General features: G+C 50.6%; 1 protein-coding gene across 1 annotated transcript in view; it reads left to right on the top strand.

Annotated features, from left to right (window-relative positions):
* The window catches only part of MSH3 (mutS homolog 3), a 2,089,876-nt gene that overhangs the window by 2,052,137 nt on the left and 22,721 nt on the right, over positions 1-15,018 (top strand). The gene's annotated exons all lie outside the window — the stretch shown is intronic.

Here is a 15,018-nt window from a genome sequence, read left to right on the forward strand (position 1 = left end):
CGATGGGGCGCCTTTACAGTCCTCTCGAATTCCTCCCTAGTGAATGCTCTGCCCTTTGCTCCGGCCCAATGAGAAACATCACGCCTGCAGACTCCAACCATAGGCCCACTCGTGGATCTCCAGGCAATAGCTATTCACATCTGGCTAAGACTAAGACTAGGCCGATAAATCTATTTCAGACTTTCCTGGCAGTCAGGCGGGATAATAGCCCTAGTAGACACACCTCCACTGTGAAAGCAAAAGTGTAGCCCGGTGTTATGCCCACCACCATCAATACCTCTTCCCAGAACCAGCATAGACCAGGGCACGCCTAAGTCATTTGTACAAAATCTGCGTCCTCAAGCTTGCACCTCGGATAACCCAGACCTTCACCACCATATACAACCTGAAGCCTCTGGGGGGGTCATGTAGGTCATATGCAGATAATTAAACTGCATACATTTCAGCCTTGTATTTTGCAAGACCGATTTAGGATACGCCAGGGCCCTGTTACATTATGAATCTGTGAGGCCCCTCCCAAAGAACGCCTCCCATCTCCCACACAGTCTTAAAAGGGGTCCACGAGTTGTCTCAGTTAATAAGCAATAAAACCATTTCACCTGGTGTTGTGCAGTACCTAGTGTCAACAGGGAATGCAGTACCGAGTGAGTTGCGGGTTCTTCACTACCCCTTCCCCTTAGGGCTTTAAAAGTCCGAGCCAGGGCTTCGTATTGGAGAAACTGTCCGGTGGGAGGCCCGACTCTTCGACCAGGGTCATAAAAAGAGCAAGGGAGTTCAAGTGCAGCAGTCCCCCACTGTTTCTAGCCCCACCGTCATCCAGTTCACCAAGTGTTCTGCTGTGAATACCACTAGGGGTTTCCTATGGGGCAGTCCGATCAGGGGCAAGACTGGGGTATACAGAGGAGTCCCCACAGTTTTTTGTCCTGCATCTCCTCCAGCAATGCATAGCTGTGGACAGAAACATAGACCGAAACAGCAAATCAATTGCCAGGTTGAGAAGCTTAGCTATCAGGGTGGTGGGGTGCATTATGGAGTCTGTCCACCCAGTCCCTGCAAGCTGCAGACCCTACTAGCCATTGTGCAACCCACTGTAACTGGGAAGCCAAGTAATACAATTCAAAGTTTTATACTCCCAAGCCACTCTCAGACAGTGGGGTATCCAAAAACACCCTCTATCGTCCCCCTTCCCATATAAGGTCCCGTAATAAGGAGTGCAATTGACTAAACCAGCTAGGGGAAATAGCGGTCGGGAGGTTAACAAAAAGTGCATTAAAAGCTGGAGCATAATCCCCTTGGATAAGGATTTCCGCGCTATGATAGGGAGTTCGGAGGGAGCACCAAAAAGGAGCAGGCGATTTAAGCGCTCAAATGGTCCTACCAACGTTGCCTTTCAAAAGGTTGTTTGGGGAGTGGTAAATATTTACTCCTAAATATCGAAAAGTGTCTTGTATCCAGTTGAGATACGTGGGGAGGTCGAGAGGTTGGGCACAGGCTGGTGACACAGGGAACCCATATGTTTTATGTCTATTTTCTTTCAAACCGGACACATGCTTAAACCTCTTCAGGAGGGCCAGGCCATAGCGGAGCCCCCCACCACACCAGCCAGATAAATTAAAAGATCATTGGCATACAAGCAAATGGCATGCCAACGCTTACCCACAACCAGCCCCAGACCCTGCTCCCGATCCCGGAACAACTCTGCCAACAGCTCAACTGCCAGGTCAAATAAGAGTGGCAATAATGGGCAACCCTGCCTGCTGCCACGAAAGATCTTGTACTGTGGGGAAACTGACCCGCCGTCTTAACACGTGCTGTAAGGTTTCCATAGAGCAGCCTAACTCACCACACCCATGCACCTCCAAGGCCCATCCGCTCCGTGGTCTTAAACAGAAAATCCGAGTGGACCATATCAAAAGCCTTTTCAAAGTCCACTGCCTGCAGGAGGCCCTGAATCTCAGGGTGGAACAACAATGTATACAGTCTATGCAAATTATGTAACGCACACCGAGACAGGATAAACGCGTCCTGATCTTCATGAATTGGGATGGACATGTACGGAAGGAGACAGAGAGCTAGAATCTTGCTAAGTATTTTAAAATCCATAATGAGCATGTAAAGCGGACTAAAGTCAGCTGTACAAGCCCTGGGGTTTTAGTCTGGGGGAGGGGGATCACCACTGCCTCGTGAATAGACTTGGGGAGCCGAGGCACTAGAGCCGCAGCATAGGCAGAGAAAAACTCTGCAGAGAGGCCATCATGGCTCAGGGTCTTCCCAGCAGCCATACTTGTAATAGCCACGCAAACTACCTGCTCTGTCACTGGACCCCCTCAGCACCTCCCGCACCTGTGTGTCCAGCACCAGGAGTTGCAAAGTATCAAGGAAATCTCAAGGAAATCCCTCCAGACCCTCAGGAAGATGGTTGGGGTGCACTACATAACCCTCCAAAGTAATCCCGGAACAAGGCATTAATTCCCACCAGGTTATACACGATCTTCCCAAACTCTGCCACAACTGCGTAATCGGAGATCCACGAGACTCTGGCTGCACTAACCATGCCAAAGTAATCCCGGAACAAGGCATTAATTCCCACCAGGTTATACACGATCTTCCCAAACTCTGCCACAACTGCGTAATCGGAGATCCACGAGACTCTGGCTGCACTAACCATGCCACCTTTCTTCATCCTCCACCCTAGTGAGATGACTTCTACAATCATAGCAATGCAATCTTTCAAGCGCTTCCTCAAGTTGTCGTTGCGTTTCCTGCTGACCTACTGAGTCTGCAGCCGCCGTACCCTGCGCATTTCCCAGTCTTTGGAGGCGGGCCTCAAGAGCCTCCAAATCCAAGTGTAACTCGCACAGTACACCTACTGAATTCCCCAAACAGTGTCCGCGCACCACTATTTTAGATGCCTCCCTCCCCATCGGTGCCATAGAAACTGTACGTGCATTGTCTAAGAGGTAATTTTGGACAGCAGTGCCAAGAGTTTCCCTGAAGCACGTGTCCTCAAGGGCCTTTGGGTTAAACCGCAATAGCGGTATCAGGGGACGGTCTCCCACCGGTCTATCATCAAGTAGGAGGGGGCTATGGTCTGATATTGTGCGCCCCAGATACTCAGTGTGGGCGATGCTGATGTTCAGTCCATAACTTAGGAAGGCATCCAGCCAAGTATGCAACTGGTAGGTGAAAGAGTCGAATGAGTAACCCCTTCCATCTACATGTTGTAACCTCCAAACATCCTCCAGTCCCCTGTGTTGTATCCATTCATGGAACCCAGCAAAACAGAGGTGAGCCTGGGCCCCAGACATTGGGGGTGTTGAGCGATCCAGCATAACATCTGACACATAATTATAAACCCCAGCCAGAAGGATTCCAGCCCCGAAGAGTCTGCCAGCGGGGCCGAGAGATCTCGAAAAAAGGCTGCCTGGTCCTGGTTGGGAGCATAAACACTGCCAAGGGTGAATTCTCACCCTAATAACCTCCCACCTACCTGGACAAATCTGCCATTAGGATCTAAAAGGATGTGCTCTGGCTCAAATGGGACACCAGCCCTCACCCAGATCAGCACCCCTCTGGCATATGCAGAATATGAGGATGCAAATACCTGCCCTCTCCACCCCCGGCTCAATCTGTTCACCTCACCTTGTGTGAGGTGTGTCTCTTGTAAGAGAGCAATCTGCAGGTCTTGCCTCCTCAAATAACTATAGACAGCATGCCACTTCACAGCAGAGCCCATCCCCTGAATGCTCCAGGTCAGTATCCTCAACAAATTAGGTGCCGGCTTTGGAAACACAGAAAACCTCGAGGACCACCCTCCACCACGCCCCGCCACTAAAAAGCAAAAAAACACCCTCACAATGAAAATTAACTGAAACACACAGAAAATATCCCCAAACATGAACTTCCCATCCCAAGAGCAGTCTGGCAACAGCCAGCTGCCCAATCTTCAGGTAAACCATCAAAACCAACAGGGGACCAAATCAATCTCAGGTTCAGCCATCGAGGGGGTGCTGGCTGCAGTCCCAAGGCTAAAGGTCTTCAGCACGCCCACACCAGCGCGTTTCCAACAAAGCTCTCACCAGGCTGTTCCCCCCGCCTTCAACAGTTCCCAGGTGTCTCACACCATACATTCCATCTCTGGGACTCGCAGGTTGGCCATCAGATGATTTTGTATGCCGTACCCAGTGTCACCAAAGGCATTGAGGTACTGTCAGCCCGTGAGAAGTCCGAGCCCGATCCCTCCGTCTCGTTCACTGAATGAGAGCCAGTCTCCTATCCTTTCCTGGCCCCCTTCATGAGTACCACTACTGCTTGCAGAGCTCCAGCCCTTTCCTTTTTGGTTCGTGAGGTTCTGGGTTTACCCAGTTTGCCCCCTTCGACCTTTCCATCAAGGCCTTCGTCTCGGTTTCCTTTAGAAATGGGATTTCTGGTTGGCTACGGCTTGCGCCTAAGCCAGGCAGAAACCACCACTCTAGTCAGGGCAAGGACGTTACACACCAATGATAACCCCTGCTCGCCCCCTTGGTTGCTTGGCATGAACAGTCAGGCTTATCCCGGAGGCAATGTGTAAAGCATTTGCACAACACACACATCAACAACATACTAGGCACACCACAAAAGAAACTCCACACTAGGTTATATCAAAAATATCCTTTGTATTATCATAAAACACATTAGAATAGTAATCACCCAACATACACTGTGCCAACTGGCACCGGGCAATATTTACAGGGGATTATATACACATGACAGGGCCGTTTGGACCACTGTCAGAACCATCACTTAGTAAAGACCGTAAATGTAGAACATATAATAAACATAAAACACAACAAGTAATTACTGGCAAACACTATACTCAGCATCATCCTGTAACACAAGTCATATTATGCACAGTATCACATTTAGGCGTGAATTACATTCAGCGCCAACCTCACCAGCATAAATACATTATGCAATCGTTTCATGAGTCTGAAGGCATTAGACTATAACCTCCTAAGCATGACTCACATTAGGGGCATAAATCACAGTGGAGGATAACCTCCCAACCATAAACCATAACCTCCTACATAAACTACACTTAGTGGCATCAAGCTGGGTGCGTAAATCATACTATATGAATCACATTTCCTAGCACCACATAAATCACATTAGGTTCAGGTGCCCTTCAAACATATCAGTCCCCCTGCCCAGCTGGCCTTTTCAAAGGGGCTCAAATGCCCTATGTCCAAAAGTCAGGGCGGCTGCCACTGCAGCATATTTCACGAGTGAGCAATTGCATGTACCTAAACGTGCCAGCTGACGCTAATTGCCGTGCAGCTGTAAAAGTACTGGGGCAAAGAAGTGCATCTCACTCCTACCTCTCTCAAAAAGGCCCCCCAAGAACTGTGGGCCTAAATGTAGCAGCTGGCACTAAGTGCTGCGCAGCTGTAAATAGAGAAATAGGCACCTGGCACAACTGTGACCTCTGGGCCTCACTGAGGCTCTGGAAACAAACATGCCCCACATTGCAGTTGCCCTCTGTCAAGCGGGGCAACTGTAAAGAACGATGGCCAACATGGGGAGATCACAGGCCCCTCTTAGCCCTCTTTCAATAAAGTTGCCCCCTCGTTGGAGCAGCCCGCTGCCAGATGGGGCCGCTCAGGAAATAGGCACGGGCCTGGACCGGCACCACAACTGTACGAAGAAATGCTCCCATCAGTGCGGCGGCCCGCTCTACTACAGGACCGCCCAGACACTAGCGCAGAAGTGGAGGGGGGGGTGTGGGGGGCACAGGCGACGTTGGAGCAGCCAGCTCTCCTGCGGGTCCACTTGAGGGATAGGCAATGCCTATGCCTCAATTGTACTCCCCGCCCCCCCCCCCCCCCCCCCCCCCCCCAGCCATCCCCTACTCACAGGGCTCTCGGCGGGAGGAACAATCCTCGTCACTGGCAATGTCCAGCGCTTGGTGGGTCCCACCTGGATTCTCTTTCTACTTCACCCGGGCCCCTCCTGTGACCCGGATTCTGCATCGATATGGCCAACACTGATGTGTGGCTTCCCTTACTCACGGGAGCCCCGCGCTGCTCTCGGCGGCCTCCACTGCCTCACTGGACTTCCTCCATCTGGCCGTCCCGTGGGCACGGGCTTCCCTTGGGGAAGCAGAAGTCCCGCCCCATTTCAGGCACCACGTTGCCTGACGTCCGGTTTCGGGCCGCAGCAGTAATTCTTTTCAAGAAGCGACAATGAGGACTAGGCTCCCTCTTGATTTAAAAATATAAAGCGGGGTGGCCTCCCACTAGGAAAATAAACTCATAGTGGCCGTGAGGGGTGATCACCCACCATTTAAATAACAAAAATGAGCGGGGTGGGCACCCGCCGAAAAAGGCACCAAAATGCGGGGGAATCCCCACGTCGGGATTCCCTCGAACTGCAGCTCCGCACTGCGAAGGTCACGCTCTCCCTCTCCGTTGGGGAAAATTAGAATAAAGCACTCACAGGGCCCAGAATACAGCAAAAAAGGTCCTGTAGGTCCTGGACTATCCATACAAGCAAAAGAGTCCCAAAAGTCCTTAGGGATCAAGGGGACAATGCAGGGCCCAGGGAGGCAAGCTCTCATAGCAGCCCCCTTGGGCCCCAGCAGCAGCACGTCCCAGCAGGATTCATGAACAAGAACTGAACCTCTTCATGGGTTCACAGCCCCTATCTTTATATCAACTTTTCCTTTGTGTTAAGTGCAGGGCATGGGGGAACCAGATGCAACTTGTTCAGGGGGAATTTGGAGGACTTTGTTTTGCAAGCTCCTCTGCCCCTTTGTCAGGTGGGGGCTAGGTGATCAGACACACCACAGGGGGCAGAGCCAGCATTGTACAGGGCCGGCACCATCCTATTGAGAGTCAGATAATTACCCCTTCCAAAGCTCTCAGCCCAGGTGTCCCATTCAGCCTAGTGCAGATTCATCCTACCCTTCTTGGAGCCACACACACCTCCCAGCTCCTGTCACTCACAAGCCAAACATGCAATTCACATCAGGCAGGCAGACACATGGCACACAAAAATGCAACTTCTAAAAGTGGCATTTCTAAGATAACCACAATAAATCTGGGCACACCATTGCGAAGCATTTATTCACACAATTTCAGACATACCAGACTTGACCACACTGCTCCTCTCACAACAGGAATTACCACTGACACACACTGATCAGGGAATCCCCTATGCATTCCTATGGGAGGGCAGGCCAACCTTACAAATGTAACACAGAGAGCGCACGCACTTTACACTGGACCACAGTGCTAAAGTGCCCAGAGGCCTAAAACCACCAACACCAGGTCACAAAAAGGCAAAAAGTTTAGGGGTGAACCTGCCAAAAAGGACCAAGTTCAACAGTTTCCAGTCAAAATGGGCAATAGCAAGACTCTTCCTCAGATGTGCAGAACCAGATCTATGGGCCTCTAACCATTCCCAAGCCTCCACCCATTTATCACAAAAGTGCGTTGCTCCATCCAGTACAATCCAGAGTCAGGCAGGGAATCCCCAGGAGTACTGCAAGCCTCTTCCTGCAGAGCCATTTTAACCTCCAGGAAGGAGGCTATCCTCCTCTGCACTTAAACGGTGTTATCTGGAAATATTGAGACCTTGCTATTGTTCACCAATAACGGGCAAAGACTTCTAGCCCTTTGCATCAGAAAGTCATGACCTCTATAGTGCAAGAGCCATGCCACGACCGGTCGCGGCGGGTGCCCTAGCTCCGGCAGGCGATCCGGAACCCAATGGACCCTCTCCAGGGTGTAGAAGGTTGAGAGGCTTGTCGAGGAAACAGCTGCCCGAAGCCATTCTTCCAGATAAGCAATCATGTCCCCGGGGCGAGCTCTTGTATGAGCCGAGGTACCGACGGATAGCGCGGAGCCTCCCTCCAGAGCAGCCTTCCAGGTAGAGGTGAGGCAGGGCTATCCTACAGTTGAGGATACCTGGGTATAATCCTGACAACAGAAAGAAATACAGGAAAACCGGTGTTGTGTAATGTTTTTTTTTCTTTATCACACAATTGCAGCAGCAATAGCACATTGATATCTGGTCCTGAAGAAAGCCACTGATACACAGGTTGATCAATAGGCTGAAACATGTTGACCAATAAGTGACAGTGGTTCTACATCCATACCACTGTGCTGTTTCATTTTTAATCCTGTCAGGTAGAACACAGTAATAAAGGAATTGTCATAGATTCTATCTAGGCAGTTTTAACTCACTTTCTATCTTTTCACACAGTGCTGCAAACCTCACTACACTCATCATCTCACATATGGGATTAGTATCCTGCTCCTTACCCATCTAAAACATCTCTGAGCTCCTTCTTTAACTCCTGAAGTAGTAGCTCCCAGTGTTGACTAGGTTTTCAACTCTGGTAAGGAGGACCCATATGATGAAGCATGTCACCTTCGGGTGAGTGAGGGTTCTTATCCTTAAGGGATGTCTCCCCCTTCAGCTTACGAGTTTTGTAGTTTCGATAGATATCAAGGCTATTTTGCATAATTGGCATCCATTCACATGTATGAGACTATAGGTGTGTTTTTTGGTATTTGTAAGTCTGTATGAGGGAACACACACCCACTGGTCTATAAACTTTCCCTTCTGACCCCCAATCTACGGTAGTGTGATATACCTCAAATATCATCACCAGCTTAGGGCGGGGGGGGAGGGGCACTCCACCCCTCAATCCCAACCCCGCTCTGGGCTCACCAGGGGGCACCTACGGTCGCCCCGAATCTTCAGGCAAGGAAAGGCCTCCCAGATTCTGGTGCACCGCACCAGGCTCACACTGTGGTCTGGGCCTCCCCCTGTCAGAGCAGTGGTCTGGGCCTCCCCCTGTCAGAGCACAGTCTTCTATCTGGGCGGGAGGAGGGGGGAAATCAGGCCTCCAAAAGTCTCGTCCTCCAGGACACAGGTGTGGGCAAGTCAATCACCAGGCCACGACCCGGCCCTCAAGTTTTTAGTACAGAGGGGGAGGATGATCCATCACACAACTCTTTCGCACCCTGCTCCCGACTCACCAGGCTCCCATTGAGTCACTACCATGGCCTCTGTTGCCCGTCAACAGCAGCCGTCCGATCCTCAGGAAGGCCAAGTATCACCAATCTCGTCCGCCCAGGAGCTCCTTATCATCCCCACACCCGCTGGCACCCACTGTCTCCACCTGCACAGCCCTGCTCCAACTCGGGCCTTGGTCCGGGCTGGTCTCCTCCCATATGCTCGGGCAGTTGACCCAGTCAGGCTGTGGTCGCACTAACAGCGCCCAGGGTCCCCAGGCTCAGAGGTCAGGAGTCCGAACCCGCCACGCGGCAGGCTGGACACCTTGTACAGCTCCGTGCAACTCAGCCCTCGGGCCCCAAGTCTGTCACCAGATCCCTGATCCCTCTGTCAGGGCCATGTTGTCATCGGGAGGGTCGCCAGTCAGGTCCTCAATGTCCCAGGATAAAAGACTGGTTGGTGCGGAGCAGTCAGCTCACGCGTCCGCCATCATCAGCAGCCAAGCCCCCTAAACCTAAGTAATTTCATAGACTTTGACTTTGAATGTGTAACAGGTCGGAGCAAAAAACATATATTCATGTAGAATTATCTCTATGAATTATTTACCCATGTGTCTGACCCTGTTTAAGCACTTGGCTGCCTCTTGAATGATTTTGGGACAGGTGTCACAACTAAGTGTGCTTTAGAGCACTATAACTATGTTGGGATATGCCACCACTGAATGAAAGATCCATTATTGAGATCTGTCAGAAACGTTTTAAGATTTACAGATTTAAAACTCATAGGGCGGTGTTTTTCTTCAAACGTTAATGATGCAAATACATTTAATTGGCTGGTTAATAACACCGTTTTTTTAAAAAAAATAGTTAATTTGCATTTAGGTATCAGCAATACATATTCATATCTTATCCTGTTTATGCACATTCCTGGTTAACAGTTCAAAGTGCCATTCTTAACTGAGCAGCTGGTAATCTGTCTATACCCCTTTTCTCGTGATACTTTCCCCCGTACTATGCAGAGTCAGTTAAAAGAAACATTCATGCAGTAAAATGGTCTAACATTTCCTCTCCAACTGTCCCCCCTGCCTTCCCCCACCCCTCGCTGCTGTCGCCAAACTGCGGCTTTGGCTCCCGCCTTACGTGTGGTCTGGGTCTCACTCTTCATATGCCACACCTGAGGCCAACCTCATGCAAACCTTCAGGTCTGTAGATGTTATGGTGCTGTGGTCGATTTACGATGCCTCTTCGCCCCCCTCCTGTTCCTGGTTATTAGGGCTAACTGGTCGAGACCTGGCCTGTGAGGTGCTGGGACTGGATTCTTGGTCTATGTTCTTCAGGTCATCTACTAGTGCTCCCCAAGCCTGCGCTCTCTCTGGTCTGCCTATGCCTCGTTGTGCATTCCGGAACAGTATTCTATGTTCGCAGCCCGCCCAATTCTCGCTTCCAGCTGAGCACCCCAGGACCCGCTGGGGCCTTCCATTTGCTTGTTAGTTCGCGCTTTGCTAATATATATGCTAGGTACTGGAACCTCGCCGTGACTTTGGCCCTGGAGGAGTTAGGGAACAGGTTGAGCAGCACATGGCTTGGGGTGCATGGTATCTCCTTCCCTGTGACGCATGCTGTTTCCCAAATCACTTCCTGCCAGTACCCCTCAAGCTGTGGGCTGCTCCACATCATGTGGATGTAGTTAGCTCCTATCTCCTGAAAGCGTGGGCAACTCGCATCGTCTCGGTGAGAATAGCGATTGATTCTGTCTGGTGTAATGTACGCTCTATGTTGGGTGTAAAAACTAATTAACTGGAACCGTCCATTACAGAGGCCTCTCCTTAAGGGCCCGTAAGAGTGCATTTTCCCAGTCCTTATCCTCCATATGAGTCTCAAGGTCTGCTTCCCACTTTACCCGCAGTCCCTCCAGCGGTCTCGTGGAATCTCGCCAAATGGCTCGATAGAGGCACAATACCGCCTTGATGACGCCTCCCGCTAGGCTTATGTATTCACATGTGGAGTGCGTAGGTGATTCCATTGTCCCCTGCCCCCAGTGTCTGCGCATGGCCCCAGTAACCGCCCCGTACAGCTAGAAGTGCCCCTGTGGAATGTCCCAGTTTGCTCGGAAAGCCACGAATGTAAGTAGTTCCCCGTCGCTATATAGGTCCCCTATTTTAGTGACTCCCGCTTGCGTCCACTCCTCTAACCCCCTCCAGTGGCCCCCATGTGGGAGCGCCTCTAGTAATGCCACCAACATCTCTGGGGAGTAAGGAGGCTTGGTCTTTGTTTTTTGGAGACATCTGGCCCAGCAGTTATCACTCTGTGCTCTAGAGAGCGTATCTTCGACTGTTTAATGGGGCCCATTAGTGTGCTCATGACATTCGCCCTATTCGGGTGAATGGCGGCTTCCTCCGTTCCAGATCGAAACTGCCTGCCTCCCATTGCGTGAAGCGTTGGAGTTGTCCTGCTAGGTAGTAGTTCTCCATGTCCGGCACCGCTAATCCTCCCTCCTCCTGCGCCCTCCTCAGCGTGGTCAAGGCCACTCTGTTTCTGCTGGGCCCCCAGATGAAGGCTGTAATAAGAGAGTCAAGCAAACGAAACCATGCACTGGGGTTCCACACCGGTAGGGTGGAGAAGAAATATAGCAGTTGGGGCAGAGATATCATTCTCAGTAAGGAAATTTGCCCTGCCACCGATATGGGTAGCTTTCCCCAGAAAGTCATGCAGCTTTTCAGCGATCATAGGCCCCCGCCCACACATTCCCCTCCTGGACATCAGTGAGGTTGTGATATACTTTTACACATAGGTACCTAAAACAGCACGGCTCTCACTGCAGGTCCCCCAGTCCCATAGGGGGCGGATTATCACCTATCACTGGAAAGAGTTGTGACTTCTGCCAGTTAACGCGTAGTACAAAGAGGGTTCCGAACTCATCCATCATGCTCCGGGCCCCCCTCAAAGCTGCAACGGAGTCTTTTAGAAATAGCAGAAGCTCGTCTGCATATAATGCAATGTGGTGTGTCTGATCAGCTAGTCGAATACCCTCATAGGCCGTCCCCGAACGTCCTATCCACGCAAGTGGCTCGATCGCTGGAGCGAATAATAGAGGGGAGAGGAGGCACCCCTGTCTTGTGCCCCTCTCCACCCGGTATTGTGCTGAAATGGTGTGGCCTGTGCGGACTCTCGTTACTGGGTCCTTGTACAGTATTTTAACCCATTGGACAAACCCCTGTCCTAGCCCCATTCGTGTTAGCACAGCATAAAGAAATTCCCATTTTAGACTATTGAATGGTTTCTCAATATCGATAGCAAAGATCGCTCCTTCTGGAGCCTCCTCTGTGCCTTGTTGTAGGATGGCAAAGAGACACCTGATGTTTAGGGTTGTATTTCTGTTGGGAATGAATCCTCCTTGGTCGGGATGGACCAACAAGGTCATATGCAGCAACAGTCTGGTGGCCAATATTTTACTTAGGATTTTAAAATCTAAAGTTAGCATCGACAGCTGTCGCTGTGCACTCTATTGGGGGCTTGTCGGGCTTGAGCAGGGGGATCATTAGCGCCTAACGTGTTATCTGTGGTAGACTCCCTCCATCCCATGTTTCCGCGTATAGTTCCACTAATCTAGGCGCTAGTTCTGCAAGGTATGTGGCATAGAATTGCTGAGGTAGCCCGTTGGTGCCTGGAGTTTTCCCCCGTGCCATGGCCTTGCCCACCCTCCTGATTTCCTGTTCTGCTATTGCGGCCCCCAGTAACTCTGCCTCCCCTGCCTCAAGGCTATGAAGCGGTAGGGGTGACAGATAGTCCGTAATCCTATCTACTTCGAGGTAGCCAGAACTTTGATATAAGTGGGCGTAGTAGTCGCAGAAATGGTTATCAATCTCCTCTTGGCTAGGTAAGGGTTGTCCTATCTCTGGTTAATATCACCGGTTATGTATAATTCTATGAAACTGCTTTTTTTTCTTCTATTTAAATATGTATTCTTGTTATAACTGTTGTAGGAAAGTGACCTTTCTGTGTGGTCATCCCCCACTTTTTGCACCAATGCTGATGGTTATGACTTTGAAAATACATGGGAGCCTGCTGCCCAGGCTACAGTGCCAGTGCTCTCTCCCAAAAACTGATGCATGTGAATTGGTAACTCCATTTGGCAAGAACTTTACTACCTTATAAGTCCCTCGTAAATGGTACCAGTGGTACCCAGGGCATGGGATTTAAATAGGCCACCAGGGCCTGAAGCACTGTTTTTGCCACTCTGAGTTACCAAAGTAAAGAGATTACAGCAGCTCTGCCATTGCAGACCACAGGAGCAATGCAAACATATCGGACACGACTTTGCCCTCATCATGTGTGGCAAGGTAAACACACTATTTTTAATATATGCCAGTCACTCCTTAGAAAGGACTCCTGAGCCCAGGAGGAAGGGGGCTTTTTAGTAAAGGTGTGGATATATACGTGCAGCCTATATGTCCCTATAGTAGCCTTTTTCCATTAAGGCTACTGTAAGTGATCAACGGTGCATACTTGAGACACCCGAGGTCGCCAGCTCCTTAATGGTACAGCCAAAATATGTCATGTTTGGTATCCAACAACGTGCCTCATCAACCCTGACATGATTCTCATGTCTGAGTCACTGTGGCATGCACCCAGTTGGCTACCATAAAGGTTGCCCACCTGGTTGCCCCAGCCTTTCCTGTGCTCTGGTTGCCAGCCCGCAGCTGCTGTCGCCAAGACAGAAGTCTGACCCTCCCTGCCAGGAGGTGTGAACTCTCTCAGGAGTCAGAAACGATGGTCTGGACGGGAAGGAGGTGACACCTCCCTCCCTGACAGGATGGCTAGTGAAGTGGCACATCAAAGTGGTGAGCTTCAAAGCTTACACTGCCTCTGATATGCAATCAGGCTGCCTCCCAAAAGAGGAAAGAGGCCTCTCCTTGCTCCCAGGCACATTTGCACCCAAGCAGGCAGAAACATTATGTAGTCAGGTGGTGTACACCCCTAGAAGGCTAGCCACACTCCTTGAGTGGGATGCCTGGTCTGTACAAATAAGGAACGTTTCTGCAGCTTTTGAAAGTGGTAGAATGGAGGGTTCTGGGTAGAAAAATTGGCACAGCCCTCCTGCCCCCGCTGTGATCACTTCAGGGATGGATTATCTTCTGGGGCTAATTGCCCATTGGCTACTTGCACCCAGACCCTTCACACTCCTAAATCTAGCATTTAGGGACACCCCTGGTTCTAGAATCTCAGTTCTGATTTGATTTGCAACAAAGGACACAGAAGAGACCCGAGTCTGCGACAGCAGGACCTGCACAAAACAAAGGTGTGATACTCTGCACCTGTGGCAACCATCAATATACTGCACAACTTTGTCCGGGGCCTAAGACCAGTTCCTCTAGGCAGAGAGACCCCCATTAAGAGCCAGACAGCTCCAGACTACCTTGGACTAGTGGCCCTAGTTCCCTGCAGTCCACAGGTAAAAACACTGTACCGGAACCAACGATTCGCTGGCCAATGAGCCCTCCGCGGGATCGCCCAAAAGGAGATGGCGCAGTGCATTGTGAGCAACGTATTCCTGACCTCCAGCAAGTTTCAGGCAGCTATCGTTTTCCCCCGCCCTCTGGATGTCGAAATAACTTCTTGCTGAACCTACCCCTGCCAAGGCTTGTTGGTGGCCAGTCCGGTAACTACCACCTTTACTCAATGCTATAACCTGAGGGAAATACACAGCACCTGAAACCAACCACAGCAGCGCCCCTGTTGCGGACTTTTTTCACCTATTTCCTCACCAGCACTTTGTATGTGGTAAAAGCACCTTCCCTGCGGCTTCCCCTTCAGCACCAAAGACAGACAGGGCAAATCTGCACCCGAGCAACTAGAGCCAGGTAAAATCAAACTGACTGTCGTGGCATGGTCCTGGTACCTGCATCACCTTAACCCCCAGTGGGTTCCACACCACTCGACCTGCAGGTGACGATTGTCACAGTCACTAATGCTTTTTACTGTTGATCACAATGATAACGTTTTGCAGTACTGATTT

The sequence above is a fragment of the Lissotriton vulgaris genome, chromosome 3_1 (assembly GCF_964263255.1).
Source record: "Lissotriton vulgaris chromosome 3_1, aLisVul1.2, whole genome shotgun sequence".
Lineage (NCBI taxonomy): Eukaryota > Metazoa > Chordata > Amphibia > Caudata > Salamandridae > Lissotriton > Lissotriton vulgaris.